The 17,103-nt window shown below is 40.9% G+C and overlaps 1 long non-coding RNA gene across 1 annotated transcript; it reads left to right on the plus strand.

Moving 5' to 3' along the window:
- The first annotated feature begins 4,408 nt into the window (after positions 1–4,408).
- On the plus strand, positions 4,409–16,741 carry LOC137300409 (uncharacterized). The gene is made up of 2 exons (XR_010958081.1): positions 4,409–5,586; positions 16,388–16,741. It is a non-coding gene; the product is annotated as an uncharacterized lncRNA (long non-coding RNA).
- The last annotated feature ends 362 nt before the right edge of the window (positions 16,742–17,103 follow it).

A 17,103-nucleotide genomic window follows, 5' to 3' on the forward strand; every position in this document is an offset into this window, starting at 1 on the left:
TTGGAGACTGGTCATCTTGGATATTTGAAAAAGAACGGAATCTATCTCCATTCTAATTCTAGTTATATAGAACCTTGGTTAGACTGCACTTGGAGTACTGTGCACAGTTCAGGTCTCCATACTATAAAGGAGAGACATTGGAAAAGGTGCAAAAAAGATTCACGAGGATGTACTTATTGGGAAAGGCTGAACAGGATGGGGCTCTTTTCTCCAGGAAAGAGACTGAGGGCTGACCTGATGGAGGTCTTTTAAGATTAGGAGGGTTTGATCGGGTAGATGTAGAGAAAATGTTTCCACTTGCAGGGAAGTCCAAAACTAGAGTTCATAAATGTAAGATAGTCACTAATCAATCAAATAGGGAATTCAGGTGAAATTTCTGTACCCAGAGTGGTTAGAATGTGGAACATAGTACCACAAGGAGTAGTTGAGGCAAATAGCATAGATGCTTTTAAGGGGAAGCTAGATAAACACGAGGGAGGAAAGGAAGAGAAGGCTATGCTGAAAGGGTTCGATGAAGAGGGGGTTGGAGGAAGCTTGTGTGGAGCATAAACACGGACATAGACTACTTGGGCCGAAGGGCCTGTTTCTGTGCTGTAGACTGGGGTAGAATTTCTGCTTTGGGCGCAAATTGTGCTGGTTAGATGTCAGCTTGAGTTTCTGCTAAAATGCATTTGCATAATCACAAATGTGAAATTTTCCACGAATCAGCGCAATCTGGCAACTTAACAGCGTTATTGTTTTTTTCTTTGCAATAAAAAAAATTCATGTATTTACGAGTGGTAATCTGGTGCAGTTTTATTAATACAGCTGAAAATGGGTTTATCACAAAAAAAAGCATTTTTAATAAGTGTCCAGATCTCCACCTGGGAGTAACTTGATTTTAAATCACTGAAAATGACTTTTTAAAAAAACTATACTGAACTGTTTACTTTTATTGGTGCACACTAGTCAGTTTCTTAGTAAATTAAATATTTTTTACTATGTAAAAACATGCCTACTAGTGTCCGAATGCCTAAGAAAACAAGCTTAATTTGAAGACCCTCCTCGAACAGGCGCAATCGGCAGAAACTTACCATCCTCATTGATTCAATCTGGGGGCGTGACCAATTCTGTGAGCGGGGCTTCGGGTGCGATGATTTTTGAACCAGCGCAAAAGATAGTGGAAACTCAGTTTACGTCCGCGTAAATAGTTTCTGTGAGCTTTTGCCCTGGTTCGGCTGGATTGCGCTGATTAAACTCGTGGAATTTTGCTAATACACTACCCAATAACATAACAAATTCAGATCTACTGTAGATACCTTCTCGAGTTTAGTGGTGTCAGTTACTCCCATAAGTAAACTGAATTACTTCTATGTGTGTTGCCTTCCTATCCTATACCTACTTGTGTGATAATGGGCCCAGGGTGTAAAAATGGAAACCATTTATTGCATGATCTGCATATCTCTCTTTTGCAGACAGTTAACTGGATGAGAGGAGGCATTGTTTGAATTGTTATATTGCTTTATTCCAAACTAAGCTATATATGTATAGAACAATAGTTATCAGATTCACTTAGTTCAATTGATGAAATCTGTGTGATAACAAAAATGAACAGGCTACACTACACAGTAGGTCATCTTGCTTGGTGTAAATAGACTAAACCGTTACAAACCACTGGTTAGGCCTCAGCAGGGATATTGTGTACAATTCTGGGCACCACATTTTCGGAAGGATGTCCAGGCTTTTAAGAGGATATAGAGGAAGTTTACCACGATGATACCAGGGACGAGGGACTTCAGTTATGTGGAGAAGCTGGGATTGTTCTTAGCGAGGAGCAGATTAAGGGGTGACCTAATAGAGGTATTTAAAATTATGAGGGGTTTTGAAAGAGCTAGTAGGGAGAAACTGTCCTCTGGCAAGTGGGCCGGTAACCAGAGGTCACCGATTTAAAATAATTGGCAAAAGAACCAGAGAGGAATTGAGAATTTTTCACACAGAGGGTTGTTAAGATCTGGAATGTACCACCTGAAAGGCTGGTGGAATCAGACTCCATAGGAACTTTCAAAAGGCAATTGGACATGTACTTGGAGGACTAACTTGCAGGGTTATGGGGAAAAAGCTGGGATGTGGGACTAAATTGGACAGCTCTTTCAAAGAGCTGGTTCAGGCACGACAGGCCTGAACCAGCCTCCTTCTGTGCTGTAAGATTCAATTCCTTTCTATGACTAACTCCTGTGTATGCTGATCTACAGCCCAGTACAGGACCTCTTCTCTCTTGAGACATTTAGATATAAGTGCTATATGAATTGTTATTGATCAAACTAACGGTTGTGGGGAGAAAAACACAAGTTTGTTTAGCATATTAGCTTGGGTGTCCTATTTTAATCTCACGAGAACACGTATTCCTTTTAAAATCCGAATCCTTACTGTAGAAACATGGTCAAAAATTCCTGCAAGATGATGCATAGTTACAATGGAGCGCATTCGGGATTTCACCAGATGGGTCATTTTAGCCAATTAAAGCTTCAGGTTTAATTAAATAATTATAGCAGTTTGCATTTATGTAGTGTTTTTAACGTAGCGAAATGTCCCAAGACCGCCAGCGGGACAGTTTTATTTACTCATCAGAGTGCATTCTTGGGCTCCCTTTGCACCCTAGCTGAGGAATAGAAAGTGTCCAAGGCCGAGGAAAAGAATGCACTGGTTCCACTGTCCCATCCCAGTTTGATTCAATTGGCAGAATGGGGTAGAATCCCATCGTAACAAACTGCTGTCTCCGCCCGCCTTGAGCTGCGCAAGTATTGCAGCTTCTGGTCACTCTTAAAAATAATTTTAACACTCATCAACTTGAATAACATAAATAGAACAAAAGACGTCTTAATGCGTGGGGCGCAATAAAAAGGCAAGTTGAATTGATTTGTGAAATTTCCATACATCAAACAGGCCATGCATTGTGGATTTTAAGTAACTTGTCAAAACTTGACAGTTATATATAAAATGTATCAAGTTTGTACAGAATTACTTAATATATATTCGCTACACTGAAGAAATCTCCCGATATTCGCAAGTGTTTCAATTGCTATTTAAAGTCTACAAAGGGACATTTTTTCCATGGAGCATCCTGCTTCATTTTTGTTAATTTTTTAAAATCTGATCGCTTGGATGGATTCTACACTAGTTTTTCCCATTTCTTTACCTCTGCTCATTCCGCTCTGAAACTGAGCTGAATTGTTAACCCTGGCTGTTCGTCGGCAAGTTAGCACAATATTTGACCTCGGGGTCTGACAGATTGAAATTCTGCCGATCTGATTACATCAGGAAAAGTTGAAATTAATAACCAGGCCTAAGATCTATTCAATTATGAATTTGAACACAAAATGGTAATTAACCCAACTCTGTAGTAGTATTCTTCAGGGGGGAGAACAGTATAAACTCCGACGTGTTATTCTCAATCAAAGCGTATATAATTTAATATCGGATGTTTATTTTAAAAATGACCACATTACATCTCCAACAAGAGAAAGTCTAACTACCTCCCGTTGACATTCAATGGTATTACCGTTGCGAAATCCCCCACCATCAACATCCTCGGGGTCACCGTTGAACAGAAACTTAACTGGACCAGCCACATAAATACTGTGGCTACAAGAGCAGGTCAGAGGCTGGGTATTCTGTGGTGAGTGACTCACCACCTAACTCCCCAAAGCCTTTCCACCATTGACAAGGCACAAGTCAGGAGTGTGATGGAATACTCTCCACTTGCCTGGATGAGTGCAGCTCCAACAACACTCAAGAAGCTCGACACCATCCACGACAAAGCAGCCCGCTTGCTTGGCACCCCATCCAGCACCCTAAACATTCACTCCCTTCACCACAGGCGCACCTTGGCTGCAGTGTGTCCCATCCACAGGATGCACTGCAGCAGCTCCCAAACCTGCGACCTCTACCACCTCGAAGGACAAGAGCAGCAGGCACATGGGAACATCACCACCTGCACGTTCCCCTCCAAGTCTCACCATCCCGACTTGGAAATATATCGCCGTTCCTTCATCGTCACTGGGTCAAAATCCTGGAACTCCCTTCCTAACAGCACTGTGGGAGAACCTTCACCATACGGACTGCAGCGGTTCAAGAAGGCAGCTCACCACCACCTTCTCAAGTGCAATTAGGGATGGGCAATAAATGCCAGCCTTGCCGGTGACACCCACATCCTATGAACGAATAAAAAAAAACTAAATCGCCCCTATACTGGGTTTCAATATTGTAATTAGTCTGTTATGTACAGTAACTCCTAATCATCAAACATTTCCAAAGGGAAAAGCTTCCTGTGATTGTCGTTTGCATATGGATTGTCTATCAGTGGTTCGCGTGTGCTTGGGTCCTCGGTGATAGCTGCTCTTTACAGTGAAACTGGGATATTTACATTACATTGGTAAAATTGTAATTCCGTTTAATCCCTGCGTGCCCTCTATCACTCTACATGCATTTACCATTATTAGTTCTCCATCTCCATTTCATTATGTAACAAATACACAATTCTAGAAGCCTTTCACTAATTTACTACAAGATGCCATGTATATTACGATCGGAATGATGGTGCGATATCCCTGTTGTAAGATATGGCACAATTACACTGTATATAATTCAGTATTGATGCAGAATAAGTGATCGTCGTCTAATTGCTCGGACTATCCAGAACTCCAGCTTCTGCACACGATCTGATTTTTTGCACAGGATCTTGCTGGTCTATTATCACTTGTAACATTAACTGACTTTGGATTGTGTAAAATCGGTAAAGAGCAAAAGTAATGTAAGTAAGTGGAATGGCGAAACGTCCCCACACACGGGCGCAGCAAGGACACATCCTTAATCACGCAGTAGGTATTGATTGGGAAAGGAGGACAACGGCTTCGTGCATTCATGGGGCTAAAAAAAAATCTCTCTGACTATTCCTGCTGCACACGTAAGCAGAGAAGACGACAGCATGTGCTGGTAGCTTACGTTTTATTAAAGCTCTGTCGTACTTCCACGCTGGATATAAAACCAGATCTTACATGTGTTGTGTTCCTATGCCAGTGACTGCGTTCAGTCCGGGTTAGTTGGGATTTGTGCCAAGGTGCGGAAAACATCTGGAGTGTGGGCACTGAATTGTGGATCGAGCATCGGGTCAGAAGAGTAAGGGGTTCTGAAGTGTGGACACAAACCCCAAAGAGAGCGATTACCCGTTAAGGAGACCGCTGGAGCACCGGGTCAGAGGAGTGCGGGTCTGGAGACCGAGCCCTGGAACAGGAGTGTGTTCCATGACCCTGAATTCTTACCTGCCAAGATCGCTCAAAATCTTACGAGAACTTAGACGGCGGAGTGTGGAGGTGAAGTGAAAAGCAACTAAACTAGAAAAGCAAAGCCCAATCGGAGGCTCCAACATGCAGATGTTCGCTGCCCTGGCACTTGTGTGCGCTCTCGGTTTCTTTTCTTGCAGCGCAGCCTTCGAACTGCAGGACACCATCGACGGGCTGAGAGAGGAGAACATTTATCTGCACGTTCAGGTGGAAAATCTGACTGAAGCTCTTCGAGAACTCAAACAGTTGCTGTGGGATTATTCCAGAGGTGAGTGTGGGTTGCCTGAGAAACTTCACTTCATTATGTTAATGAGACCTATCACACATCTTTGAATGTGACACGTGCAATTGTGAAAGCTTTTGAGAGGACAAATAGCGAACGATTGTTTCGACTGGTTCACAAACTCAGTTAAACTCAGATTATCAGTAGAAGGACAAAAGGGAAAATTGAAGATTTTTTTCAGAATTATGAGAAGATAGTCAACGGGAAATTGAGGAGCAAATATGTAAGGAGATTACAGACAGCTGCAAGAAAAATAGGGTGGTAATAGTAAGGGAGAGTGTACAAAACATGACCGGACGGATGGTCTGAGAAAGCAGGGCAAAGACCAAGGGAAGTCTAGATTAAACTGCATTTATTTCAATGCAAGAAGTCTGATGGGCAAGGCAGATGAACTCAGGGCATGGATGGGTACATGGGACTGGGATGTTATAGCTATTACTGAAACATGGCTAAGGGAGGGGCAGGACTGGCAGCCCAATGTTCCAGGGTTCAGATGCTATAGGAAAGATAGAGCAGGAGGTAAGAGAGGAGGGGGAGGGGGAGTTGCGTTCTTGATTAGGGAGAACATCACGGCAGTAGTGAGAGGGGAGATATCCGAGGGTTCGCCCACTGAGTCTGTATGTGTAGAACTGAAAAATAAGAAGGGAGAGATCACTTTGATAGGATTGTACTACAGACTCCCAAATAGTCAACGGGAAATTGAGGAGCAAATATGTAAGGACATTACAGACAGCTGCAAGAAAAATAGAGTGGTAATAGTAGGGGACTTTAACTTTCCCAACATTGACTGGGACAGCCATAGCATTAGGGGCTTGGATGGAGAGAAATTTGTTGAGTGTATTCAGGAGGAATTTCTCATTCAGTATGTGGATGGCCCGAATAGAGAGGGGGCAAAACTTGACCTCCTCTTGGGAAATAAGGAAGGGCAGGTGACAGAAGTGTTAGTGAGGGATCACTTTGGGACCAGTGATCATAATTCCATTAGTTTTAAGATAGCTATGGAGGATGATAGGTCTGGCCCAAAAGTTAAAATTCTAAATTGGGGAAAGGCCAATTTTGATGGTATTAGACAGGAACTTTCAGAAGTTGATTGGGAGAGTCTGTTGGCAGGCAAAGGGACGTCTGGTAAGTGGGAGGCTTTCAAAAGTGTGTTAACCAGGGTTCAGGGTAAGCACATTCCTTATAAAGTGAAGGGCAAGGCTGGTAGAAGTAGGGAACCTTGGATGACTCGGGAGATTCAGGCCCTAGTCAAAAAGAAGAAGGAGGCATATGACATGCATAGACAGCTGGAATCAAGTGGATCCCTTGAAGAGTATAGAGATTGCCGGAGTAGAGTTAAGAGAGAAATCAGGAGGGCAAAAAGGGGACATGAGATTGCTTTGGCAGATAAGGCAAAGGAGAATCCAAAGAGCTTCTACAAATACATAAAAGGCAAAAGAGTAACTAGGGAGAGAGTAGGGCCTCTTAAGGATCAACGAGGTCATCTATGTGCGGAACCACAAGAGATGGGTGAGATCCTAAATGAATATTTCACATCGGTATTTACGGTTGAGAAAGGCATGGATGTTAGGGAACTTGGGGAAATAAATAGTGATGTCTTGAGGAGTGTACATATTACAGAGAGGGAGGTGCTGGAAGTCTTAACGCACATCAAGGTAGATAAATCTCCGGGACCTGATGAAATGTATCCCAGGACATTATGGGAGGTTAGGGAGGAAATTGTGGGTCCCCTAGCAGAGATATTTGAATCATCGACAGCTACAGGTGAGGTGCCTGAAGATTGGAGGGTAGCAAATGTTGTGCCTTTGTTTAAGAAGGGCGGCAGGGAAAAGCCTGGGAACTACAGACCGGTGAGCCTGACATCTGTAGTGGGTAAGTTGTTAGAGGGTATTCTGAGAGACAGGATCTACGGGCATTTGGAGAGGCAGGGACTGATTAGGAACAGTCAGCATGGTTTTGTGAGAGGAAAATCATGTCTCACAAATTTGATTGAGTTTTTTGAAGGGGTAACCAAGAAGATAGATGAGGGCTGTGCAGTAGACGTGGTCTACATGGACTTTAGCAAAGCCTTTAACAAGGTACCGCATGGTATGTTGTTACATAAGGTTAGATCTCACGGGATCCAAGGTGAGGTAGCCAATTGGATACAAAATTGGATTGACGACAGAAGACAGAGGGTGGTGTAGAGGGTTGTTTTTCAAACTGGAGGCCTGTGACCAGCGGTGTGCCTCAGGGATCGGTGCTGGGTCCGCTGTTATTTGTTATTTATATTAATGATTTGGATGAGAATTTAGGAGGCATGGTTAGTAAGTTTGCAGATGACACCAAGATTGGTGGCATTGTGCACAGTGAAGAAGGTTATCTAGGATTGCAACGGGATCTTGATAAATTGGGCCAGTGGGCCGATGAATGGCAGATGGAGTTTAATTTAGATAAATGTGAGGTGATGCATTTTGGTAGATCGAATCGGGCCAGGACCTACTCCGTTAATGGTAGGGCGTTGGGGAGAGTTATAGAACAAAGAGATCTAGGAGTACAGGTTCATAGCTCCTTGAAAGTGGAGTCACAGGTGGATAGGGTGGTGAAGAAGGCATTCGGCATGCTTGGTTTCATTGGTCAGAACATTGAATACAGGAGTTGGGATGTCTTGTTGAAGTTGTACAAGACATTAGTAAGGCCACACTTGGAATACTGTGTACAGTTCTGGTCACCCTATTATAGAAAGGATATTATTAAACTAGAAAGAGTGCAGAAAAGATTTACTAGGATGCTACCGGGACTTGATGGTTTGACTTATAGGGAGAGGTTGGATAGACTGAGACTTTTTTCCCTGGAGAGTAGGAGGTTAAGGGGTGATCTTATAGAAGTCTATAAAATAATGAGGGGCATAGATAAGGTAGATAGTCAAAATCTTTTCCCAAAGGTAGGGGAGTCTATAACGAGGGGGCATAGATTTAAGGTGAGAGGGGAAGGATACAAAAGGGTCCAGAGGGGCAATTTTTTCACTCAAAGGGTGGTGAGTGTCTGGAACGAGCTGCCAGAGGCAGTAGTAGAGGTGGGTACAATTTTGTCTTTTAAAAAGCATTTGGACAGTTACATGGGTAAGATAGGTATAGAGGGATATGGGCCAAGTGCAGGCAATTGGGACTAGCTTAGTGGTATAAACTGGGCGACATGGACATGTTGGGCCGAAGGGCCTGTTTCCATGTTGTAAACTTCTATGATTCTATGATTCTATGGAGTATTTTACCACAAATGGCTGTTGAAACTGAGGCTATAACATCACTTGAAAGGGAATTGTGTAAGTATTTGATAAGAAAGAATATAAAAGAATATGGTGAAAGGGCAAGGACGTGGGATTAGAGTAGACAGCTTCAGTTAATTCAACCAGCACTGGAGTGATGTGCTGCAATTTCTACAATTTGATGACACTTGCACCAGCAGCAGCAGACAAGGTTGCCTCCCCTCCCTCAGCTTTTCTGCTTTTGCCTCCCTTCAGGTTAATGTAGGAATCAATTGCAATTGCAGTCACTGTGCTAAACTACACATCTATTTTGCAGGCAGTTGATACATTGGTCAGTATGGCTAGCACTTTCATATCCTTTCACACTGACTAATACCAACAGCATGACATGGCTGCTCAATGTCACCACACTACTACATTTTTCAGAGTAGAGGGATCACTTCTGGCAGCCGTGAAGAATTAGTACCAGCACAGGCACGAGAGCCTAAGTGGCCTCCTTCTGTTCTGTAGTATTTATGATTTTATTGATATAGTTTAAAAAAAAACTTGCATTTATATAGTCCCTTAACACCTGCTAGCGCTTGACATACAATGAGTTATTTTGAAGTGCAATGACTGGTTGTTATGTAGGCAAATGGAGCAGCCATTTTTCCACAGCAAAGACCCACAAACTGCAATGAGATAAATGAAAAAAATAATGTATTTTTAGTAGTATTGGTTGAGGGAGGAATGTTGGCAAGAACACTGAAAGAATTCCCTGCTGTAGTTTGTATAGTATCAGGACACTGGGAAAATTCTCCAGCTCACCTATGACATATTGCCATGGGATCTTTTAAGTCCACCTGAAAGGGTAGGCGGGTCTCAGTTTAACATCTCATCCAAAAGACAGCACCTCTGACAGTGCAGCACTGCCAGTACTGTGTCAGCCTGGATTATGTTCTAAATCTCTCAAGTGGGACTTGAACCTACAACCTGCTGACTCAGAGGCGAGAATGCTGCCAACTGAGCCAAGGCTGACAACTTAAGTTGGTTGAAATTCTCAACCCAGTTCCCAGTGAGTGTGAATCAATAGCACAAAACCAACCACATTTAGCACTAAATTAGCAGGTTCACTCAAGAGAAGCTACAAGGATGCTGCGTGAAAAATAGAAATATCACATCAGCTCTGTCGATGGTACATTTCTTAGGTTGCAGGTTAAGCAACATTGATGTGGCAGCATTGTTGGAGCTTTAATACATTCTTAAAAAGATAGTGGTAGCACTGTATTGCATGCAATTTTCACTGTTCATCTTCCTTTTCAACATAAACAGTGACATTTATAGGTACAAAACCGTAACACTTTACATTGTTTTTCCATTGTTGAGATATGGGCATTGCTGGCAAAACCAGCATTTATTGCCCATCCCTAGTTGCGCTTGAGAAGGTGGTGGTGAGCCACTTTCTTGAACCGCTGCAGAATGTGTGGAGAAGGTACTCCCACAGTGCTGTCAGGTAGGGAGTTCCAGGATTCCGACCCAATGATGATGAAGGAACGCGATGTATGTCCAAGTCGGGTTAGTGTGTGACTTGGAGGGGAACTTGGTGGTAATGGCGCTACCATGAACCCGCTGCCCTTGTCCTTCTTCATTGTGGAGGTTGCGGATTTTGTACTTGATGCCAAAGAAAGCACCTCCCTTAAACCTATTCTGACAACGGTATGACATTGACATTATTAAGCTCCCAAAACAATGCCACTTAAAGAAACCTATTTAAACCCATTATTAAAAAGACCTTGCCAATGGCTCAGTGGATAAATTTGGGGTGTTTTGCGGTACTGAATCATACAGACCATAAAGATCCCAGTTTTGACCCCTGGCCTGCATGAAGTCAGCTGAAATTAGGGAGCCATAATTGCTTCCTGCATCCCTGGATTAGGAACAAAAATATCAGCCAGAGTTTCTGCTCCTGTGTGCCACTCCCAAGTGCTAGCCAGTTAAGTGTTTACATGTGGATGTCAAGTAAGGTTGGTATCAGGCTTGGTTTTGATGCCAGCCCCTCCTCTGCCTGCACAAGACAAATCGGTCCTGGCGGTCACTGTCTTTTCTCACCTGAACAATGGCCACTTCGGAAAGGTGCTGGAAGACTGATGGGCTTTGTGGAATCAGATTCCAGTATGAGTCACTGCCTTCAGAAGAGGAGGAGAGGAAAGATGAGATAATTATATTAAAAAAACTGGATGAGATAGTCTCCAAGGAATCTACATTTAATATACTTAAACATCTGCGTATTTATTTTAAACAAGTGAACTACATCTAATTGCATCTTAATTAACATTTACAGACCGTGAAGTTGGATCACATGATAAAGTACAGTTCGTAGCCAGTAATCTGCTGCTCACTTTATTACGTGGAATCACTGTATTGTTGAGTTAGCAGGCAATGGAAACAATTGTAATGCAGTTTATTCAGTACTACTATGTTCTTTCTCCAAGTATTGTAAAATCATTGCTGTTTGTCAGAAGTTAAAGCACAATAATTTGAAAAGAACATTTTGGTGATAACCCCTTTTTTAGCTGTTTTAATAAAACTGCACCAGGTTACCATTCTTAAATACATCAATGAATATTTTTTAATGGAAAGGAGAAAAAAAATGACTACGTTCAAGTTGCCCAATTGCACTGGTTCATGAAAGATTTTACGTTTGTAATTATGCAACTGATTTTTATCGGAAACTTGAACTGTAACCTAACCAGCACAATGTCGAGCGCATTTAGGGCGCAATTCCCTGATTGCGCCCAAAGCTGAAACTCTACCCCCTTCTGTTCAGCAAAATTGCATTAAACTGATTTTTTAGTAGCTTTCTGCTATTTTTATATAATCACAAGTTTACATTTGAGAATGGTGAATAACTTATCTATTTTTCACTATCACATGTCAAGTAATCATTTCTGGATAAGACATTGCACATTGCAAACTCAGACGCAGCAGTCAAATACAATGGGCTGGATCCTACTGGAAAAATATCAGTGTGTTAACAACACACGCCGTTATTAATGTGCAAATCGGCTAGCAAGTTCAGGGTATTAAGAGGTACGCCATGAGTTGCGAATCACCAGAACTTGCTAGTCAATTTACGGCGCTCCCCTGTTTGCTGTGCACAAACAGTATCTTGCCCTTAGCCTCCCCATTATTTTTAAGAACTTGCACATCAATTGCTCAGTAAACTTGCCATAGAGAGTAAAGTCTGGTAATTAAGAGTGTATGTACCTTTTTAATGACGTGATAATTGTTAATTCAATAACAATCAACCTCTCTTGCCCAGAATGGCAAGAATTTAAAGTGATCAAGCTCATTCCTGCATGTAGTCAATTGTTGTTAGAGATTTTAAAAATGTCAAATTTAAATTTTTAAAAAATATCTTCCTTTTCTGTCTCTTTTTTTCTCCCTCTTAATCCAATCTTTCTTTCCCTCTCTTTATTTCTCTTTTTGTACCTGATTTGACTCTGATTCAGTCATTCTGATTCATCCTCCTTGTCCGTCGTTCCTCTGTTTCTTTCTCAATCCTTAAATCTCAATGGTTAAGGAGATACACTGTTGGTCCCATCATTAATTACCCCATTGATACCCCATTGCCCTCGCCACACCATTATCAGCTCGCACTTCCAGCAAGCTACGGCGCAAAAATTTATTGAGCTGAAGGGTGCAGAAAGAAGTTTAATTACCGCGCGCAGCCTGCACGACGAAATACCCCACTCCAGCAAGATCCAGCCTATTAGGTGGGTAAAGTGGATAAGGCATAACAAGATAGATCTATTCCCACTTTTGACTAACATTTGCTATATCATCAAGTTGTCTATTTTCTATCAATGTGTACTATTGTTGGCGCTGGCCACAAAAGCAATAAGGTACAGTATATCATTCCTGCAAAAAGTTGTCCTTTCTAATTATTTGGTGCCAATTTTAAAAAAGTGACAATTTTTACTTTATATGCTCCCAGCCAATATTTACAAATGGTGTTAAAATAAAATAAATATCTGTTTAGAACAGCTTCAATGGTTAATGATTTGTGCACTCATTTCCCAGTGCTAAAATTGGGAGCTACTGTCTTGAATAAACATTTGAAAATAACCAGCACAAACAAAAAAAAATGAACAAATTTTGAAAATCATTTTCTCTACTTTGTTAACCTGACTGTAGTTTAACATGTAACCTACAAGCCAATCATTGTTAAGACTCTTTCTGGCCATTTTAAAATGTTTTCTGTACACCACAATAATAGCATATAGATGGTTGGTTTTGCACTGAGTTCATCTTTTGAGGACATATGTTAAATTACACCGACTACAGCGCAATGGAATTGTTAGGTTTTCTCTCAAATAAATTAATCCCGGTAATTTATCCCTTCCAATGCAATGTTTTATTTGTTATACATCTGTTATACCATTTACTCCTGTTAATTCAAGGTTGTTTTTTGCACAAATTATCCATTAAGTTGATTTAAGCAATGTAAACAAAATGGGAATCTAAACAAAAAAAGTAAAAAAATTGAATTAACAGATATTTTGAATTAACTAAATTAAGAGGAGTTTACTGTCATTTAAAAGTAGAAAATAGATGTAAATTCTTTTAAATGTTTGATTATGTGAATCCCTCTCCATTTGCAGCATATCGTTAATATGAGTGGTTCTTATGGTGACAAGGCTTCAGGATTTTTTCTGCTCTTGCTGTTTCTTTGTTGTTTCTGACCTTGATGTGCAGTGTATAGTTGGAGCTTTTGTGTCGTTAAAATATATCTTTATTTTTGCTTCACAAAGGGGACTGGGTGGTAAAGTGGCTAGAATAGTTTACATTCACCTCTGTAATCCAGACTGATGGGATAGAAGCATCTTCCAAGTGAAATGTGATGTAACAGTCTAAATCAGTTTTAGATTCTGGGAAAAAGGAATAGAGTCAAGTCAACCACCACTAATAATTAATTTCTACTTATTAAAGGAGAGGGTTAAGCTTAATAACTAATGTGAAATCTACAGTGTGTTATTGCTACTGTTCACTTATTTGTTCACTGTTTGATACATTTGCTTGGCGGTTAAAACCAGAGGCACAGTCTAGAGTCATCCTATATTCTGCCACTTTCCGAAGTCAAGTAAAATCATGTGATAAAACCAGTAAGCCAAAACAAATAAATTCAATTGCTGGGCAAGTTATTTTTTTTTACTTAGATATCTGGGTAAGTGGGACATAGAGAGTAAGGGTTCACTCGCCTACAGGAATGGTCTGAGGTGCTGAACCCCCAAAAAATATGGAGTGAAAAAGAGTAAAAAAACACAAACCCTGAGGCCACTCCCCACTATTACTAAATTCCATCACCGCTGTGCCAGCACGAGGTCCACATCGGAGTTATCCACTGTACTCCAATATTTCACTGCTTTTTCCCTGTAGTCGCTAATATTTTTCTTGTGTGTCGAAACTGAGTTGAGGTACCATTTTTAATATATTACTCGTGGATCTCCTGTGATGTTGTGCACGGTAAGTCAGAGGACACACTGTTTTATATTGACAAACGTGTTACGCCATGACATTTTAATTCTTATTCGCAGTACGTTTGAAGGTGATATGTTCTGTTTCCCTCAACTTGCCTAAGAATGAAGGAAGTTTCCAAAAGATTACTGTAACACCTGCTTGTACAATCGGCATGTGCTCCAACAACCAGCTGTTTAATCTAAACAGTGTCAGTGAGCTCAGCACTTCCTGACTACATGGCCAGCTGTTATGGTTAGCTGGAAGCTTACTTTAGTGTTTGACATAATGAAAGAGGCAGAACACAAGCATTCTCAAACAAGCTGCTGGTTAAAATTGGGTTTGTCCCTCTTTCTCTCTTTGTAAGTCCTTGGATTCCAGCTCCTCTCTTTCATATGACTCTTGTTCTGAAGAGAGACAGAGATGCCCACTACTAGGCCCTCTCTCCAAAAGCTTGCTGCTGATTCTCCAGGGTCCATCCCTCTTCTGATGGTAGCCGAGGTTGGCGGTACTTGAGGCAAGAGGCAGGAAATCATTTAAAATGCAGTGTTGCAGCCAAGAGTTGGGGGGCCAAGATCCCTGCTTGGGGAGGGGGGAAAGGAAATTTCCTGGTGGTACATTGAGGGGTTAATTCAGTGCTAGGTGTCACCACCCCATTTCCCTTCTTTTTCTGTTGCACAGTGGAGGAAAATCCAGCTCATTGTTTTTTATGTCTTTATTATGTTACAAACCTTATTTTGCCCATTAGAAATTTCAATTACTGAGAAGAACAATGACAAGTGAAAGGATTTTGAGATAAGAATATTTTGAGTGATTTGATTGGTTTGCTTGGACCACCTTCTCCATTCTAAGACATTTCTGTATGACTGATTTATCATTAATAAGGTTGAATCACAATTAGTAAATTTGTATATTAGCTGGCAGCACTTTGCATTAGCTGGAATAAATTTGCTTATCGGCCAATCAACCGAAAGAAATTTGGATATAAGAAATTTGCATATAATTTGGATATGTTAATTGTGATGTTAGAGGTTACAGTGTTGAAAGAGGGTGTTAGGATACAGAAAGGTGGGAGGGGTGAGCATCTCAAGTTAAACAATTTTGGGAAAAAAATGTTTGAGAGACAGTGAAGAAAATGCTCTTTGATTAGTTTCTGGTCTTCAGAAAAAATGAACTCATAATTACTGATATTGCCTGAGAAGCTTCCAGAATTGCAAGATTGCTTGCAGAAACTAATACTGATGCTGGGAGTCTCTCCCATGGTGTACATGCTCAGACTGCAGCATGCTGGGAATAATAGGCAGTGATGTTCATTGGACGTTCAGGTTGTTCAGTCTCTTCAGCTGTGAGAGGCGGAGACCTGATGGAAAACATTGTTATACACATTTTAAACACAGAAAACTGTATAGGTGAGTTCATTATTCTCTTGTTTGTTTATGTTTTTATTATGTAAAAACCTTATTTCTCAGCTAGTGAGAGTTCAAAATGGCAACTGAAAAAAATGTTCAAGAAATATTTGGAACAATTTGATTGGTTTTCTTTCACCTTTCTTGTATTTTTGCTGAGACCAATTTTGATTTGTAGCATTTTGAACTTCAAGGTTGTTAGTTTTCTTTCATGTTTGTCACTTGCTGATTGGTTGTGATTTGTCACTGGCTCAAATTTTATATCCATAAAACAATCAGGTGCAAGTGTGAGAGAGAAAAAATTGCCTAGGATTCTAATTAAGCAGGATGCTGAAGTGTGACACAGGGCATATGACATGACAAACAGGAAATGGGTGCAGTCGTACTACTATATTTTAGATCAATGGTGTAAATGTGGCTGCTTTATCTACCTGTCCTGATTTTGTGTTTGTGGATACACCATTGAAGATTCCCAGTGTTCACTAAGGGAATCAAGCGATATGGAGATAAGGCAGGAAAGTGGAGTTGAGGTAGAAGATCAGCCATGATCTTATTGAATGGTGGAGCAGGCTTAAGGGGCCATTTGGCCTAGTCCTGCACCTATTTCTTATGTTCTTATGATTTTATTATGCCATTTTAGGTTTGAGCTCTACTCATCACATCCAAGAACACACTATGTGCTCCTATGACCCACACCGAGATGCTGCACAGATTGTCTGGCCATTGCAAGACCTGATTTTTGGATGTTTAATATCGACCCTCTTCTGGATGCAAAAACTATTCAATTAAACTTACTAATAGCTTTTGTAACACTGATGAACTTTCTGCATGCAGCAACAATCAAATCTCCACAGTCTTGTTACTGCTGTTTTACTACAAGAGCATATTTTTCTTCAGTGGAAACACAGTGAAAAGTGCAGGGTTTTTTTATTAGTTGCAGTCGGTTAACAACTGTTAAAGTACCAAACTAAATAAATTCCCCATTGTATTTTCATGTGTGCAGTACAGTCTTGCTTGTGATGTGGTTTTATGAAATAAGAGGTTTGTTGAGACAGAGGGAGTAAAATTCAACTTTGGTGGTGGCGCAAGACAGGCAGTCGCGGATCGGCCGCACGTTATACTCTCTGCCTGATTTTGCTTTCCGTTAAGCAGCAAGTTCCAGATTTCCACTACTTTTTGTGTGAAAAAGTGCTTCCTGATTTCATTCCAAAATAGCCTAGCCCTAATTTTAAGATTATGCCCCCTTGTTCTGGAGGAAATTGTTTCTTTGTATCTACTCTTTCAAACCCCTTTATAATTTTAAAGACCTCAATTAGATTTTAACCTTATAACTTCAAGGGAATGCAAACCATGTTG

This window comes from Heptranchias perlo, chromosome 31, assembly GCF_035084215.1.
Source record: "Heptranchias perlo isolate sHepPer1 chromosome 31, sHepPer1.hap1, whole genome shotgun sequence".
Taxonomy (NCBI): Eukaryota; Metazoa; Chordata; class Chondrichthyes; order Hexanchiformes; family Hexanchidae; genus Heptranchias; species Heptranchias perlo.